Consider the following 15115-nt stretch of genomic DNA (forward strand, 5'->3'; position numbering starts at 1 on the left):
CCACTATGAAATGAAGAGCAAGGGGAAAGAGCACAAATGATAGAGCCAGTGAGTGAGATGGGGTGTTGAGGAAGGAGAGAATGAATCAAAGACAGAGTGAGTGAACGGCAGGTAGGCATAGAAGAGGAGACTAGAAGGGAAGGTGACTTGCTTTTCCCTGCTCTTGACCTCCCACCCATCTCAAACCAATCACAAACATACCTTCTATTCAACGTTGGTATGCAGAACTTCACTCCTCAGCCAGTGAGGGTGAGTCCCAAGCCAGGGGCTAGAGAGCAAAAGAATGGATGTGCTCAGACGTTCCTTGCTAGGGACAGTTGATCTGAAACAAGGCCTGCTCTCTTGTTTCCAGCAAGGAACTAGAAATTCTGCATGAATCTGCAAGGCACATTGACAGCATAAATTTGCATAAACTGCCCCACCTTCTGCCTTCCTACTTCCTGAGCAGTAGTTGTTTGTGTATAAAGAGAGAGGTCGCAGGCAAGGTAATTTTGTGAGTAGGATACAGAACCCTAAATAGCTGGTGAGAGGTATAAGTTATTCTAAAAGCATAAAAACAGTACACCTGTGAAATGAAATGCTTTCATATGTGATCTTCTGTGTTTATTGTCCTGTGCAAAAAGTTGCACCTTGTGTTTGAAGGTTGACATTATTTCAAGCTTGCATGGACGCAGAAATTTCTGAGTGACTTTTATACATTTCTTAGGACTCTCCTCTGTCAGGATGGCCGAGTGGTCTAAGGCGCTGTGTTTAGGCCGCAGTCTCCTCTGGAGGTGTGGGTTCGAATCCCACTTCTGACATGACTTTTGGAGATATAATCTTCTTCATCAGGATAACATCTGATGGAAGTTGCATCTGTTCGTCTTCACCTGGGACGTTATTTCGTCCTTGTCTAGTCAAGAGAGCTTGGGTTTCTCATATATTTCTGTTGTACAAAGTCTTGCTGATAAAGTGCAATCCTTACCAAATGAGCTTAGGACCCATGTAAGAGCTTATCTAGAAGAGTCATGCTCTTGTATTCCCTGGCCAGACAGGCCATGCAAATTTGGAAGAATGCCAAGCACCTGGTAGACAGCTGTACTCCAGCACACTTACAGCAATGTCCTCAGGGCTGTGATCAGGGGCTGCTTAGATTTGCGTATTCCACCCTATGTTGTGACATTGAGCTCCCTTGTTGAATTTGCTTTAGTCAGCCAAGATGTGGCTGTTGACTCAATTTCAAAGCAGCTTTGGGCCGTTCAAGTGGCTGGTGAATAGCACTTTCTCTTTGTATGCTTTAAAGGTCTAAAGAGTTCTTCATAGGTACTGCTCTGTATGGATTGTTCAAAGATCTGTTGGAAATGCTTATAATGGGATAAATAAATTGAGGGCATGCCTTTTCGGTACCAAACTTGCATGGCTGTCTGGCTTGTGGAAGGTGCTGCAAATGCAAGTCAGGATGGCCGAGTGGTCTAAGGCGCTGCGTTCAGGTCGCAGTCTCTTCTGGAGGCGTGGGTTCAAATCCCACTTCTGACAAACCTGTGTTTAATCTTCTTTTTTCTTGAGGGAGAAAATCAGATCATTTCCCTCACATGGGCTTATATGGTTGTCTTTTTGGAAAAGTGCAGTGAGTTTTTTTCTTGCTATAGCCACTTATGGCCTAAGATGTGTGTTTTTTTTGTTCACACTATCTTTCTCACTATGTAGATGGACAAGCAACATGTGGTCAGGATGGCCGAGTGGTCTAAGGCGCTGCGTTAAGGCCGCAGTCTCTCCTGGAGGCGTGGGTTCGAATCCCACTTCTGACAAAACTTTAAGTCCATTTTGTCACTGCGTTCCTTCAGAATCTCAGCTAAAAATTGGCAGTGCATATAATATCTGAATAAGTACCAAACTTCAGTTTCAACTGCAAATGAATTTGCCCAATTCTGTCTTCAAGCTCGTATAATATTCTTCTAGCACTAGTGGTGTTTTATGTGTTTTTTGGGGGGTGCCTAAAAAATCCCTTTTATTGAAGAAATGGCTTACATTCAGTCTTGTGATATTTTTGGTTTCCAATAAGTAGATTTTTAATTTTATGTAACCTCATTTTCTAATGATCCATTCAAGAGATGTTTCCACTATGAAATGAAGAGCAAGGGGAAAGAGCACAAATGATAGAGCCAGTGAGTGAGATGGGGTGTTGAGGAAGGAGAGAATGAAACAAAGACAGAGTGAGTGAACGGCAGGTAGGCATAGAAGAGGAGACTAGAAGTGAAGGTGACTTGCTTTTCCCTGCTCTTGACCTCCCACCCATCTCAAACCAATCACAAACATACCTTCTATGCAACGTTGGTATGCAGAACTTCACTCCTCAGCCAGTGAGGGTGAGTCCCAAGCCAGGGGCTAGAGAGCAAAAGAATGGATGTGCTCAGACGTTCCTTGCTAGGGACAGTTGATCTGAAACAAGGCCTGCTCTCTTGTTTCCAGCAAGGAACTAGAAATTCTGCATGAATCTGCAAGGCACATTGACAGCATAAATTTGCATAAACTGCCCCACCTTCTGCCTTCCTACTTCCTGAGCAGTAGTTGTTTGTGTATAAAGAGAGAGGTCGCAGGCAAGGCAATTTTGTGAATAGGATACAGAACCCTAAATAGCTGGTGAGAGGTATAAGTTATTCTAAAAGCATAAAAACAGTACACCTGTGAAATGAAATGCTTTCATATGTGATCTTCTGTGTTTATTGTCCTGTGCAAAAAGTTGCACCTTGTGTTTGAAGGTTGACATTATTTCAAGCTTGCATGGACGCAGAAATTTCTGAGTGACTTTTATACATTTCTTAGGACTCTCCTCTGTCAGGATGGCCGAGTGGTCTAAGGCGCTGTGTTTAGGCCGCAGTCTCCTCTGGAGGTGTGGGTTCGAATCCCACTTCTGACATGACTTTTGGAGATATAATCTTCTTCATCAGGATAACATCTGATGGAAGTTGCATCTGTTCGTCTTCACCTGGGACGTTATTTCGTCCTCGTCTAGTCAAGAGAGCTTGGGTTTCTCATATATTTCTGTTGTACAAAGTCTTGCTGATAAAGTGCAATCCTTACCAAATGAGCTTAGGACCCATGTAAGAGCTTATCTAGAAGAGTCATGCTCTTGTATTCCCTGGCCAGACAGGCCATGCAAATTTGGAAGAATGCCAAGCACCTGGTAGACAGCTGTACTCCAGCACACTTACAGCAATGTCCTCAGGGCTGTGATCAGGGGCTGCTTAGATTTGCGTATTCCACCCTATGTTGTGACATTGAGCTCCCTTGTTGAATTTGCTTTAGTCAGCCAAGATGTGGCTGTTGACTCAATTTCAAAGCAGCTTTGGGCCGTTCAAGTGGCTGGTGAATAGCACTTTCTCTTTGTATGCTTTAAAGGTCTAAAGAGTTCTTCATAGGTACTGCTCTGTATGGATTGTTCAAAGATCTGTTGGAAATGCTTATAATGGGATAAATAAATTGAGGGCATGCCTTTTCGGTACCAAACTTGCATGGCTGTCTGGCTTGTGGAAGGTGCTGCAAATGCAAGTCAGGATGGCCGAGTGGTCTAAGGCGCTGCGTTCAGGTCGCAGTCTCTTCTGGAGGCGTGGGTTCAAATCCCACTTCTGACAAACCTGTGTTTAATCTTCTTTTTTCTTGAGGGAGAAAATCAGATCATTTCCCTCACATGGGCTTATATGGTTGTCTTTTTGGAAAAGTGCAGTGAGTTTTTTTCTTGATATAGCCACTTATGGCCTAAGATGTGTGTTTTTTTTGTTCACACTATCTTTCTCACTATGTAGATGGACAAGCAACATGTGGTCAGGATGGCCGAGTGGTCTAAGGCGCTGCATTAAGGCCGCAGTCTCTCCTGGAGGCGTGGGTTCGAATCCCACTTCTGACAAAACTTTAAGTCCATTTTGTCACTGCGTTCCTTCAGAATCTCAGCTAAAAATTGGCAGTGCATATAATATCTGAATAAGTACCAAACTTCAGTTTCAACTGCAAATGAATTTGCCCAATTCTGTCTTCAAGCTCGTATAATATTCTTCTAGCACTAGTGGTGTTTTATGTGTTTTTTGGGGGGTGCCTAAAAAATCCCTTTTATTGAAGAAATGGCTTACATTCAGTCTTGTGATATTTTTGGTTTCCAATAAGTAGATTTTTAATTTTATGTAACCTCATTTTCTAATGATCCATTCAAGAGATGTTTCCACTATGAAATGAAGAGCAAGGGGAAAGAGCACAAATGATAGAGCCAGTGAGTGAGATGGGGTGTTGAGGAAGGAGAGAATGAAACAAAGACAGAGTGAGTGAACGGCAGGTAGGCATAGAAGAGGAGACTAGAAGTGAAGGTGACTTGCTTTTCCCTGCTCTTGACCTCCCACCCATCTCAAACCAATCACAAACATACCTTCTATGCAACGTTGGTATGCAGAACTTCACTCCTCAGCCAGTGAGGGTGAGTCCCAAGCCAGGGGCTAGAGAGCAAAAGAATGGATGTGCTCAGACGTTCCTTGCTAGGGACAGTTGATCTGAAACAAGGCCTGCTCTCTTGTTTCCAGCAAGGAACTAGAAATTCTGCATGAATCTGCAAGGCACATTGACAGCATAAATTTGCATAAACTGCCCCACCTTCTGCCTTCCTACTTCCTGAGCAGTAGTTGTTTGTGTATAAAGAGAGAGGTCGCAGGCAAGGCAATTTTGTGAATAGGATACAGAACCCTAAATAGCTGGTGAGAGGTATAAGTTATTCTAAAAGCATAAAAACAGTACACCTGTGAAATGAAATGCTTTCATATGTGATCTTCTGTGTTTATTGTCCTGTGCAAAAAGTTGCACCTTGTGTTTGAAGGTTGAAATTATTTCAAACTTGCATGGACGCAGAAATTTCTGAGTGACTTTTATACATTTCTTAGGACTCTCCACTGTCAGGATGGCCGAGTGGTCTAAGGCGCTGTGTTTAGGCCGCAGTCTCCTCTGGAGGCGTGGGTTCGAATCCCACTTCTGACATGACTTTTGGAGATATAATCTTCTTCATCAGGATAACATCTGATGGAAGTTGCATCTGTTCGTCTTCACCTGGGACGTTATTCCGTCCTCGTCTAGTCAAGAGAGCTTGGGTTTCTCATATATTTCTGTTGTACAAAGTCTTGCTGATAAAGTGCAATCCTTACCAAATGAGCTTAGGACCCATGTAAGAGCTCATCTAGAAGAGTCATGCTCTTGTATTCCCTGGCCAGACAGGCCATGCAAATTTGGAAGAATGCCAAGCACCTGGTAGACAGCTGTACTCCAGCACACTTACAGCAATGTCCTCAGGGCTGTGATCAGGGGCTGCTTAGATTTGCGTATTCCACCCTATGTTGTGACATTGAGCTCCCTTGTTGAATTTGCTTTAGTCAGCCAAGATGTGGCTGTTGACGCAATTTCAAAGCAGCTTTGGGCCGTTCAAGTGGCTGGTGAATAGCACTTTCTCTTTGTACGCTTTAAAGGTCTAAAGAGTTCTTCATAGGTACTGCTCTGTATGGATTGTTCAAAGATCTGTTGGAAATGCTTATAATGGGATAAATAAATTGAGGGCATGCCTTTTCGGTACCAAACTTGCATGGCTGTCTGGCTTGTGGAAGGTGCTGAAAATGCAAGTCAGGATGGCCGAGTGGTCTAAGGCGCTGCGTTCAGGTCGCAGTCTATTCTGGAGGCGTGGGTTCAAATCCCACTTCTGACAAACCTGTGTTTAATCTTCTTTTTTCTTGAGGGAGAAAATCAGATCATTTCCCTCACATGGGCTTATATGGTTGTCTTTTTGGAAAAGTGCAGTGAGTTTTTTTCTTGCTATAGCCACTTATGGCCTAAGATGTGTGTTTTTTTTGTTCACACTATCTTTCTCACTATGTAGATGGACAAGCAACATGTGGTCAGGATGGCCGAGTGGTCTAAGGCGCTGCGTTAAGGCCGCAGTCTCTCCTGGAGGCGTGGGTTCGAATCCCACTACTGACAAAACTTTAAGTCCATTTTGTCACTGCGTTCCTTCAGAATCTCAGCTAAAAATTGGCAGTGCATATAATATCTGAATAAGTACCAAACTTCAGTTTCAACTGCAAATGAATTTGCCCAATTCTGTCTTCAAGCTCGTATAATATTCTTCTAGCACTAGTGGTGTTTTATGTGTTTTTTGGGGGGTGCCTAAAAAATCCCTTTTATTGAAGAAATGGCTTACATTCAGTCTTGTGATATTTTTGGTTTCCAATAAGTAGATTTTTAATTTTATGTAACCTCATTTTCTAATGATCCATTCAAGAGATGTTTCCACTATGAAATGAAGAGCAAGGGGAAAGAGCACAAATGATAGAGCCAGTGAGTGAGATGGGGTGTTGAGGAAGGAGAGAATGAAACAAAGACAGAGTGAGTGAACGGCAGGTAGGCATAGAAGAGGAGACTAGAAGTGAAGGTGACTTGCTTTTCCCTGCTCTTGACCTCCCACCCATCTCAAACCAATCACAAACATACCTTCTATGCAACGTTGGTATGCAGAACTTCACTCCTCAGCCAGTGAGGGTGAGTCCCAAGCCAGGGGCTAGAGAGCAAAAGAATGGATGTGCTCAGACGTTCCTTGCTAGGGACAGTTGATCTGAAACAAGGCCTGCTCTCTTGTTTCCAGCAAGGATCTAGAAATTCTGCATGAATCTGCAAGGCACATTGACAGCATAAATTTGCATAAACTGCCCCACCTTCTGCCTTCCTACTTCCTGAGCAATAGTTGTTTGTGTATAAAGAGAGAGGTCGCAGGCAAGATAATTTTGTGAGTAGGATACAGAACCCTAAATAGCTGGTGAGAGGTATAAGTTATTCTAAAAGCATAAAAACAGTACACCTGTGAAATGAAATGCTTTCATATGTGATCTTCTGTGTTTATTGTCCTGTGCAAAAAGTTGCACCTTGTGTTTGAAGGTTGAAATTATTTCAAGCTTGCATGGACGCAGAAATTTCTGAGTGACTTTTATACATTTCTTAGGACTTTCCACTGTCAGGATGGCCGAGTGGTCTAAGGCGCTGTGTTTAGGCCGCAGTCTCCTCTGGAGGCGTGGGTTCGAATCCCACTTCTGACATGACTTTTGGAGATATAATCTTCTTCATCAGGATAACATCTGATGGAAGTTGCATCTGTTCGTCTTCACCTGGGACGTTATTCCGTCCTCGTCTAGTCAAGAGAGCTTGGGTTTCTCATATATTTCTGTTTTACAAAGTCTTGCTGATAAAGTGCAATCCTTACCAAATGAGCTTAGGACCCATGTAAGAGCTCATCTAGAAGAGTCATTCTCTTGTATTCCCTGGCCAGACAGGCCATGCAAATTTGGAAGAATGCCAAGCACCTGGTAGACAGCTGTACTCCAGCACACTTACAGCAATGTCCTCAGGGCTGTGATCAGGGGCTGCTTAGATTTGCGTATTCCACCCTATGTTGTGACATTGAGCTCCCTTGTTGAATTTGCTTTAGTCAGCCAAGATGTGGCTGTTGACGCAATTTCAAAGCAGCTTTGGGCCGTTCAAGTGGCTGGTGAATAGCACTTTCTCTTTGTACGCTTTAAAGGTCTAAAGAGTTCTTCATAGGTACTGCTCTGTATGGATTGTTCAAAGATCTGTTGGAAATGCTTATAATGGGATAAATAAATTGAGGGCATGCCTTTTCGGTACCAAACTTGCATGGCTGTCTGGCTTGTGGAAGGTGCTGCAAATGCAAGTCAGGATGGCCGAGTGGTCTAAGGCGCTGCGTTCAGGTCGCAGTCTCTTCTGGAGGCGTGGGTTCAAATCCCACTTCTGACAAACCTGTGTTTAATCTTCTTTTTTCTTGAGGGAGAAAATCAGATCATTTCCCTCACATGGGCTTATATGGTTGTCTTTTTGGAAAAGTGCAGTGAGTTTTTTTCTTGGTATAGCCACTCATGGCCTAAGATGTGTGTTTTTTTTGTTCACACTATCTTTCTCACTCTGTAGATGAACAAGCAACTTGTGGTCAGGATGGCCGAGTGGTCTAAGGCACTGCATTAAGGCCGCAGTCTCTCCTGGAGGCGTGGGTTCGAATCCCACTTCTGTCAAAACTTTAAGTCCATTTTGTCTCTGCGTTCCTTCAGAATCTCAGCTAAAAATTGGCAGTGCATATAATATCTGAATAAGTACCAAACTTCAGTTTCAACTGCAAATGAATTTGCCCAATTCTGTCTTCAAGCTCGTATAATATTCTTCTAGCACTAGTGGTGTTTTATGTGTTTTTTGGGGGGTGCCTAAAAAATCCCTTTTATTGAAGAAATGGCTTACATTCAGTCTTGTGATATTTTTGGTTTCCAATAAGTAGATTTTTAATTTTATGTAACCTCATTTTCTAATGATCCATTCAAGAGATGTTTCCACTATGAAATGAAGAGCAAGGGGAAAGAGCACAAATGATAGAGCCAGTGAGTGAGATGGGGTGTTGAGGAAGGAGAGAATGAAACAAAGACAGAGTGAGTGAACGGCAGGTAGGCATAGAAGAGGAGACTAGAAGGGAAGGTGACTTGCTTTTCCCTGCTCTTGACCTCCCACCCATCTCAAACCAATCACAAACATACCTTCTATTCAACGTTGGTATGCAGAACTTCACTCCTCAGCCAGTGAGGGTGAGTCCCAAGCCAGGGGCTAGAGAGCAAAAGAATGGATGTGCTCAGACGTTCCTTGCTAGGGACAGTTGATCTGAAACAAGGCCTGCTCTCTTGTTTCCAGCAAGGAACTAGAAATTCTGCATGAATCTGCAAGGCACATTGACAGCATAAATTTGCATAAACTGCCCCACCTTCTGCCTTCCTACTTCCTGAGCAGTAGTTGTTTGTGTATAAAGAGAGAGGTCGCAGGCAAGGTAATTTTGTGAGTAGGATACAGAACCCTAAATAGCTGGTGAGAGGTATAAGTTATTCTAAAAGCATAAAAACAGTACACCTGTGAAATGAAATGCTTTCATATGTGATCTTCTGTGTTTATTGTCCTGTGCAAAAAGTTGCACCTTGTGTTTGAAGGTTGAAATTATTTCAAACTTGCATGGACGCAGAAATTTCTGAGTGACTTTTATACATTTCTTAGGACTCTCCACTGTCAGGATGGCCGAGTGGTCTAAGGCGCTGTGTTTAGGCCGCAGTCTCCTCTGGAGGCGTGGGTTCGAATCCCACTTCTGACATGACTTTTGGAGATATAATCTTCTTCATCAGGATAACATCTGATGGAAGTTGCATCTGTTCGTCTTCACCTGGGACGTTATTCCGTCCTCGTCTAGTCAAGAGAGCTTGGGTTTCTCATATATTTCTGTGGTACAAAGTCTTGCTGATAAAGTGCAATCCTTACCAAATGAGCTTAGGACCCATGTAAGAGCTCATCTAGAAGAGTCATGCTCTTGTATTCCCTGGCCAGACAGGCCATGCAAATTTGGAAGAATGCCAAGCACCTGGTAGACAGCTGTACTCCAGCACACTTACAGCAATGTCCTCAGGGCTGTGATCAGGGGCTGCTTAGATTTGCGTATTCCACCCTATGTTGTGACATTGAGCTCCCTTGTTGAATTTGCTTTAGTCAGCCAAGATGTGGCTGTTGACTCAATTTCAAAGCAGCTTTGGGCCGTTCAAGTGGCTGGTGAATAGCACTTTCTCTTTGTACGCTTTAAAGGTCTAAAGAGTTCTTCATAGGTACTGCTCTGTATGGATTGTTCAAAGATCTGTTGGAAATGCTTATAATGGGATAAATAAATTGAGGGCATGCCTTTTCGGTACCAAACTTGCATGGCTCTCTGGCTTGTGGAAGGTACTGAAAATGCAAGTCAGGATGGCCGAGTGGTCTAAGGCGCTGCGTTCAGGTCGCAGTCTCTTCTGGAGGCGTGGGTTCAAATCCCACTTCTGACAAACCTGTGTTTAATCTTCTTTTTTCTTGAGGGAGAAAATCAGATCATTTCCCTCACATGGGCTTATATGGTTGTCTTTTTGGAAAAGTGCAGTGAGTTTTTTTCTTGATATAGCCACTTATGGCCTAAGATGTGTGTTTTTTTTGTTCACACTATCTTTCTCACTATGTAGATGGACAAGCAACATGTGGTCAGGATGGCCGAGTGGTCTAAGGCGCTGCATTAAGGCCGCAGTCTCTCCTGGAGGCGTGGGTTCGAATCCCACTTCTGACAAAACTTTAAGTCCATTTTGTCACTGCGTTCCTTCAGAATCTCAGCTAAAAATTGGCAGTGCATATAATATCTGAATAAGTACCAAACTTCAGTTTCAACTGCAAATGAATTTGCCCAATTCTGTCTTCAAGCTCGTATAATATTCTTCTAGCACTAGTGGTGTTTTATGTGTTTTTTGGGGGGTGCCTAAAAAATCCCTTTTATTGAAGAAATGGCTTACATTCAGTCTTGTGATATTTTTGGTTTCCAATAAGTAGATTTTTAATTTTATGTAACCTCATTTTCTAATGATCCATTCAAGAGATGTTTCCACTATGAAATGAAGAGCAAGGGGAAAGAGCACAAATGATAGAGCCAGTGAGTGAGATGGGGTGTTGAGGAAGGAGAGAATGAAACAAAGACAGAGTGAGTGAACGGCAGGTAGGCATAGAAGAGGAGACTAGAAGTGAAGGTGACTTGCTTTTCCCTGCTCTTGACCTCCCACCCATCTCAAACCAATCACAAACATACCTTCTATGCAACGTTGGTATGCAGAACTTCACTCCTCAGCCAGTGAGGGTGAGTCCCAAGCCAGGGGCTAGAGAGCAAAAGAATGGATGTGCTCAGACGTTCCTTGCTAGGGACAGTTGATCTGAAACAAGGCCTGCTCTCTTGTTTCCAGCAAGGAACTAGAAATTCTGCATGAATCTGCAAGGCACATTGACAGCATAAATTTGCATAAACTGCCCCACCTTCTGCCTTCCTACTTCCTGAGCAGTAGTTGTTTGTGTATAAAGAGAGAGGTCGCAGGCAAGGCAATTTTGTGAATAGGATACAGAACCCTAAATAGCTGGTGAGAGGTATAAGTTATTCTAAAAGCATAAAAACAGTACACCTGTGAAATGAAATGCTTTCATATGTGATCTTCTGTGTTTATTGTCCTGTGCAAAAAGTTGCACCTTGTGTTTGAAGGTTGAAATTATTTCAAACTTGCATGGACGCAGAAATTTCTGAGTGACTTTTATACATTTCTTAGGACTCTCCACTGTCAGGATGGCCGAGTGGTCTAAGGCGCTGTGTTTAGGCCGCAGTCTCCTCTGGAGGCGTGGGTTCGAATCCCACTTCTGACATGACTTTTGGAGATATAATCTTCTTCATCAGGATAACATCTGATGGAAGTTGCATCTGTTCGTCTTCACCTGGGACGTTATTCCGTCCTCGTCTAGTCAAGAGAGCTTGGGTTTCTCATATATTTCTGTTGTACAAAGTCTTGCTGATAAAGTGCAATCCTTACCAAATGAGCTTAGGACCCATGTAAGAGCTCATCTAGAAGAGTCATGCTCTTGTATTCCCTGGCCAGACAGGCCATGCAAATTTGGAAGAATGCCAAGCACCTGGTAGACAGCTGTACTCCAGCACACTTACAGCAATGTCCTCAGGGCTGTGATCAGGGGCTGCTTAGATTTGCGTATTCCACCCTATGTTGTGACATTGAGCTCCCTTGTTGAATTTGCTTTAGTCAGCCAAGATGTGGCTGTTGACGCAATTTCAAAGCAGCTTTGGGCCGTTCAAGTGGCTGGTGAATAGCACTTTCTCTTTGTACGCTTTAAAGGTCTAAAGAGTTCTTCATAGGTACTGCTCTGTATGGATTGTTCAAAGATCTGTTGGAAATGCTTATAATGGGATAAATAAATTGAGGGCATGCCTTTTCGGTACCAAACTTGCATGGCTGTCTGGCTTGTGGAAGGTGCTGAAAATGCAAGTCAGGATGGCCGAGTGGTCTAAGGCGCTGCGTTCAGGTCGCAGTCTATTCTGGAGGCGTGGGTTCAAATCCCACTTCTGACAAACCTGTGTTTAATCTTCTTTTTTCTTGAGGGAGAAAATCAGATCATTTCCCTCACATGGGCTTATATGGTTGTCTTTTTGGAAAAGTGCAGTGAGTTTTTTTCTTGCTATAGCCACTTATGGCCTAAGATGTGTGTTTTTTTTGTTCACACTATCTTTCTCACTATGTAGATGGACAAGCAACATGTGGTCAGGATGGCCGAGTGGTCTAAGGCGCTGCGTTAAGGCCGCAGTCTCTCCTGGAGGCGTGGGTTCGAATCCCACTACTGACAAAACTTTAAGTCCATTTTGTCACTGCGTTCCTTCAGAATCTCAGCTAAAAATTGGCAGTGCATATAATATCTGAATAAGTACCAAACTTCAGTTTCAACTGCAAATGAATTTGCCCAATTCTGTCTTCAAGCTCGTATAATATTCTTCTAGCACTAGTGGTGTTTTATGTGTTTTTTGGGGGGTGCCTAAAAAATCCCTTTTATTGAAGAAATGGCTTACATTCAGTCTTGTGATATTTTTGGTTTCCAATAAGTAGATTTTTAATTTTATGTAACCTCATTTTCTAATGATCCATTCAAGAGATGTTTCCACTATGAAATGAAGAGCAAGGGGAAAGAGCACAAATGATAGAGCCAGTGAGTGAGATGGGGTGTTGAGGAAGGAGAGAATGAAACAAAGACAGAGTGAGTGAACGGCAGGTAGGCATAGAAGAGGAGACTAGAAGTGAAGGTGACTTGCTTTTCCCTGCTCTTGACCTCCCACCCATCTCAAACCAATCACAAACATACCTTCTATGCAACGTTGGTATGCAGAACTTCACTCCTCAGCCAGTGAGGGTGAGTCCCAAGCCAGGGGCTAGAGAGCAAAAGAATGGATGTGCTCAGACGTTCCTTGCTAGGGACAGTTGATCTGAAACAAGGCCTGCTCTCTTGTTTCCAGCAAGGATCTAGAAATTCTGCATGAATCTGCAAGGCACATTGACAGCATAAATTTGCATAAACTGCCCCACCTTCTGCCTTCCTACTTCCTGAGCAATAGTTGTTTGTGTATAAAGAGAGAGGTCGCAGGCAAGATAATTTTGTGAGTAGGATACAGAACCCTAAATAGCTGGTGAGAGGTATAAGTTATTCTAAAAGCATAAAAACAGTACACCTGTGAAATGAAATGCTTTCATATGTGATCTTCTGTGTTTATTGTCCTGTGCAAAAAGTTGCACCTTGTGTTTGAAGGTTGAAATTATTTCAAGCTTGCATGGACGCAGAAATTTCTGAGTGACTTTTATACATTTCTTAGGACTTTCCACTGTCAGGATGGCCGAGTGGTCTAAGGCGCTGTGTTTAGGCCGCAGTCTCCTCTGGAGGCGTGGGTTCGAATCCCACTTCTGACATGACTTTTGGAGATATAATCTTCTTCATCAGGATAACATCTGATGGAAGTTGCATCTGTTCGTCTTCACCTGGGACGTTATTCCGTCCTCGTCTAGTCAAGAGAGCTTGGGTTTCTCATATATTTCTGTTTTACAAAGTCTTGCTGATAAAGTGCAATCCTTACCAAATGAGCTTAGGACCCATGTAAGAGCTCATCTAGAAGAGTCATTCTCTTGTATTCCCTGGCCAGACAGGCCATGCAAATTTGGAAGAATGCCAAGCACCTGGTAGACAGCTGTACTCCAGCACACTTACAGCAATGTCCTCAGGGCTGTGATCAGGGGCTGCTTAGATTTGCGTATTCCACCCTATGTTGTGACATTGAGCTCCCTTGTTGAATTTGCTTTAGTCAGCCAAGATGTGGCTGTTGACGCAATTTCAAAGCAGCTTTGGGCCGTTCAAGTGGCTGGTGAATAGCACTTTCTCTTTGTACGCTTTAAAGGTCTAAAGAGTTCTTCATAGGTACTGCTCTGTATGGATTGTTCAAAGATCTGTTGGAAATGCTTATAATGGGATAAATAAATTGAGGGCATGCCTTTTCGGTACCAAACTTGCATGGCTGTCTGGCTTGTGGAAGGTGCTGCAAATGCAAGTCAGGATGGCCGAGTGGTCTAAGGCGCTGCGTTCAGGTCGCAGTCTCTTCTGGAGGCGTGGGTTCAAATCCCACTTCTGACAAACCTGTGTTTAATCTTCTTTTTTCTTGAGGGAGAAAATCAGATCATTTCCCTCACATGGGCTTATATGGTTGTCTTTTTGGAAAAGTGCAGTGAGTTTTTTTCTTGGTATAGCCACTCATGGCCTAAGATGTGTGTTTTTTTTGTTCACACTATCTTTCTCACTCTGTAGATGAACAAGCAACTTGTGGTCAGGATGGCCGAGTGGTCTAAGGCACTGCATTAAGGCCGCAGTCTCTCCTGGAGGCGTGGGTTCGAATCCCACTTCTGTCAAAACTTTAAGTCCATTTTGTCTCTGCGTTCCTTCAGAATCTCAGCTAAAAATTGGCAGTGCATATAATATCTGAATAAGTACCAAACTTCAGTTTCAACTGCAAATGAATTTGCCCAATTCTGTCTTCAAGCTCGTATAATATTCTTCTAGCACTAGTGGTGTTTTATGTGTTTTTTGGGGGGTGCCTAAAAAATCCCTTTTATTGAAGAAATGGCTTACATTCAGTCTTGTGATATTTTTGGTTTCCAATAAGTAGATTTTTAATTTTATGTAACCTCATTTTCTAATGATCCATTCAAGAGATGTTTCCACTATGAAATGAAGAGCAAGGGGAAAGAGCACAAATGATAGAGCCAGTGAGTGAGATGGGGTGTTGAGGAAGGAGAGAATGAAACAAAGACAGAGTGAGTGAACGGCAGGTAGGCATAGAAGAGGAGACTAGAAGGGAAGGTGACTTGCTTTTCCCTGCTCTTGACCTCCCACCCATCTCAAACCAATCACAAACATACCTTCTATTCAACGTTGGTATGCAGAACTTCACTCCTCAGCCAGTGAGGGTGAGTCCCAAGCCAGGGGCTAGAGAGCAAAAGAATGGATGTGCTCAGACGTTCCTTGCTAGGGACAGTTGATCTGAAACAAGGCCTGCTCTCTTGTTTCCAGCAAGGAACTAGAAATTCTGCATGAATCTGCAAGGCACATTGACAGCATAAATTTGCATAAACTGCCCCACCTTCTGCCTTCCTACTTCCTG

At 43.2% G+C, this 15115-nt stretch overlaps 19 non-coding genes across 19 annotated transcripts; all 19 read left to right on the forward strand.

The window, feature by feature from the left end:
• The first annotated feature begins 717 nt into the window (after positions 1 to 717).
• Positions 718 to 800, forward strand: TRNAL-UAG (transfer RNA leucine (anticodon UAG)). The gene has a single exon. It is a non-coding gene; the product is annotated as a tRNA-Leu (tRNA).
• A 632-nt stretch (positions 801 to 1432) lies between these two features.
• On the forward strand, positions 1433 to 1515 carry TRNAL-CAG (transfer RNA leucine (anticodon CAG)). The gene has a single exon. It is a non-coding gene; the product is annotated as a tRNA-Leu (tRNA).
• Positions 1516 to 1704: 189 nt separating this feature from the next.
• On the forward strand, positions 1705 to 1787 carry TRNAL-AAG (transfer RNA leucine (anticodon AAG)). Its single transcript has one exon. It is a non-coding gene; the product is annotated as a tRNA-Leu (tRNA).
• Positions 1788 to 2813: 1026 nt separating this feature from the next.
• Positions 2814 to 2896, forward strand: TRNAL-UAG (transfer RNA leucine (anticodon UAG)). The gene has a single exon. It is a non-coding gene; the product is annotated as a tRNA-Leu (tRNA).
• A 632-nt stretch (positions 2897 to 3528) lies between these two features.
• TRNAL-CAG (transfer RNA leucine (anticodon CAG)) lies at positions 3529 to 3611 on the forward strand. Its single transcript has one exon. It is a non-coding gene; the product is annotated as a tRNA-Leu (tRNA).
• A 189-nt stretch (positions 3612 to 3800) lies between these two features.
• On the forward strand, positions 3801 to 3883 carry TRNAL-AAG (transfer RNA leucine (anticodon AAG)). The gene has a single exon. It is a non-coding gene; the product is annotated as a tRNA-Leu (tRNA).
• A 1026-nt stretch (positions 3884 to 4909) lies between these two features.
• TRNAL-UAG (transfer RNA leucine (anticodon UAG)) lies at positions 4910 to 4992 on the forward strand. The gene has a single exon. It is a non-coding gene; the product is annotated as a tRNA-Leu (tRNA).
• Positions 4993 to 5624: 632 nt separating this feature from the next.
• TRNAL-CAG (transfer RNA leucine (anticodon CAG)) lies at positions 5625 to 5707 on the forward strand. Its single transcript has one exon. It is a non-coding gene; the product is annotated as a tRNA-Leu (tRNA).
• Positions 5708 to 5896: 189 nt separating this feature from the next.
• TRNAL-AAG (transfer RNA leucine (anticodon AAG)) lies at positions 5897 to 5979 on the forward strand. Its single transcript has one exon. It is a non-coding gene; the product is annotated as a tRNA-Leu (tRNA).
• Positions 5980 to 7005: 1026 nt separating this feature from the next.
• TRNAL-UAG (transfer RNA leucine (anticodon UAG)) lies at positions 7006 to 7088 on the forward strand. Its single transcript has one exon. It is a non-coding gene; the product is annotated as a tRNA-Leu (tRNA).
• A 632-nt stretch (positions 7089 to 7720) lies between these two features.
• TRNAL-CAG (transfer RNA leucine (anticodon CAG)) lies at positions 7721 to 7803 on the forward strand. The gene has a single exon. It is a non-coding gene; the product is annotated as a tRNA-Leu (tRNA).
• A 1298-nt stretch (positions 7804 to 9101) lies between these two features.
• Positions 9102 to 9184, forward strand: TRNAL-UAG (transfer RNA leucine (anticodon UAG)). Its single transcript has one exon. It is a non-coding gene; the product is annotated as a tRNA-Leu (tRNA).
• A 632-nt stretch (positions 9185 to 9816) lies between these two features.
• Positions 9817 to 9899, forward strand: TRNAL-CAG (transfer RNA leucine (anticodon CAG)). The gene has a single exon. It is a non-coding gene; the product is annotated as a tRNA-Leu (tRNA).
• Positions 9900 to 10088: 189 nt separating this feature from the next.
• Positions 10089 to 10171, forward strand: TRNAL-AAG (transfer RNA leucine (anticodon AAG)). The gene has a single exon. It is a non-coding gene; the product is annotated as a tRNA-Leu (tRNA).
• Positions 10172 to 11197: 1026 nt separating this feature from the next.
• On the forward strand, positions 11198 to 11280 carry TRNAL-UAG (transfer RNA leucine (anticodon UAG)). Its single transcript has one exon. It is a non-coding gene; the product is annotated as a tRNA-Leu (tRNA).
• A 632-nt stretch (positions 11281 to 11912) lies between these two features.
• On the forward strand, positions 11913 to 11995 carry TRNAL-CAG (transfer RNA leucine (anticodon CAG)). Its single transcript has one exon. It is a non-coding gene; the product is annotated as a tRNA-Leu (tRNA).
• A 189-nt stretch (positions 11996 to 12184) lies between these two features.
• On the forward strand, positions 12185 to 12267 carry TRNAL-AAG (transfer RNA leucine (anticodon AAG)). Its single transcript has one exon. It is a non-coding gene; the product is annotated as a tRNA-Leu (tRNA).
• A 1026-nt stretch (positions 12268 to 13293) lies between these two features.
• On the forward strand, positions 13294 to 13376 carry TRNAL-UAG (transfer RNA leucine (anticodon UAG)). Its single transcript has one exon. It is a non-coding gene; the product is annotated as a tRNA-Leu (tRNA).
• Positions 13377 to 14008: 632 nt separating this feature from the next.
• Positions 14009 to 14091, forward strand: TRNAL-CAG (transfer RNA leucine (anticodon CAG)). The gene has a single exon. It is a non-coding gene; the product is annotated as a tRNA-Leu (tRNA).
• The last annotated feature ends 1024 nt before the right edge of the window (positions 14092 to 15115 follow it).

Source organism: Lissotriton helveticus, chromosome 8, assembly GCF_964261635.1.
Source record: "Lissotriton helveticus chromosome 8, aLisHel1.1, whole genome shotgun sequence".
NCBI lineage: Eukaryota > Metazoa > Chordata > Amphibia > Caudata > Salamandridae > Lissotriton > Lissotriton helveticus.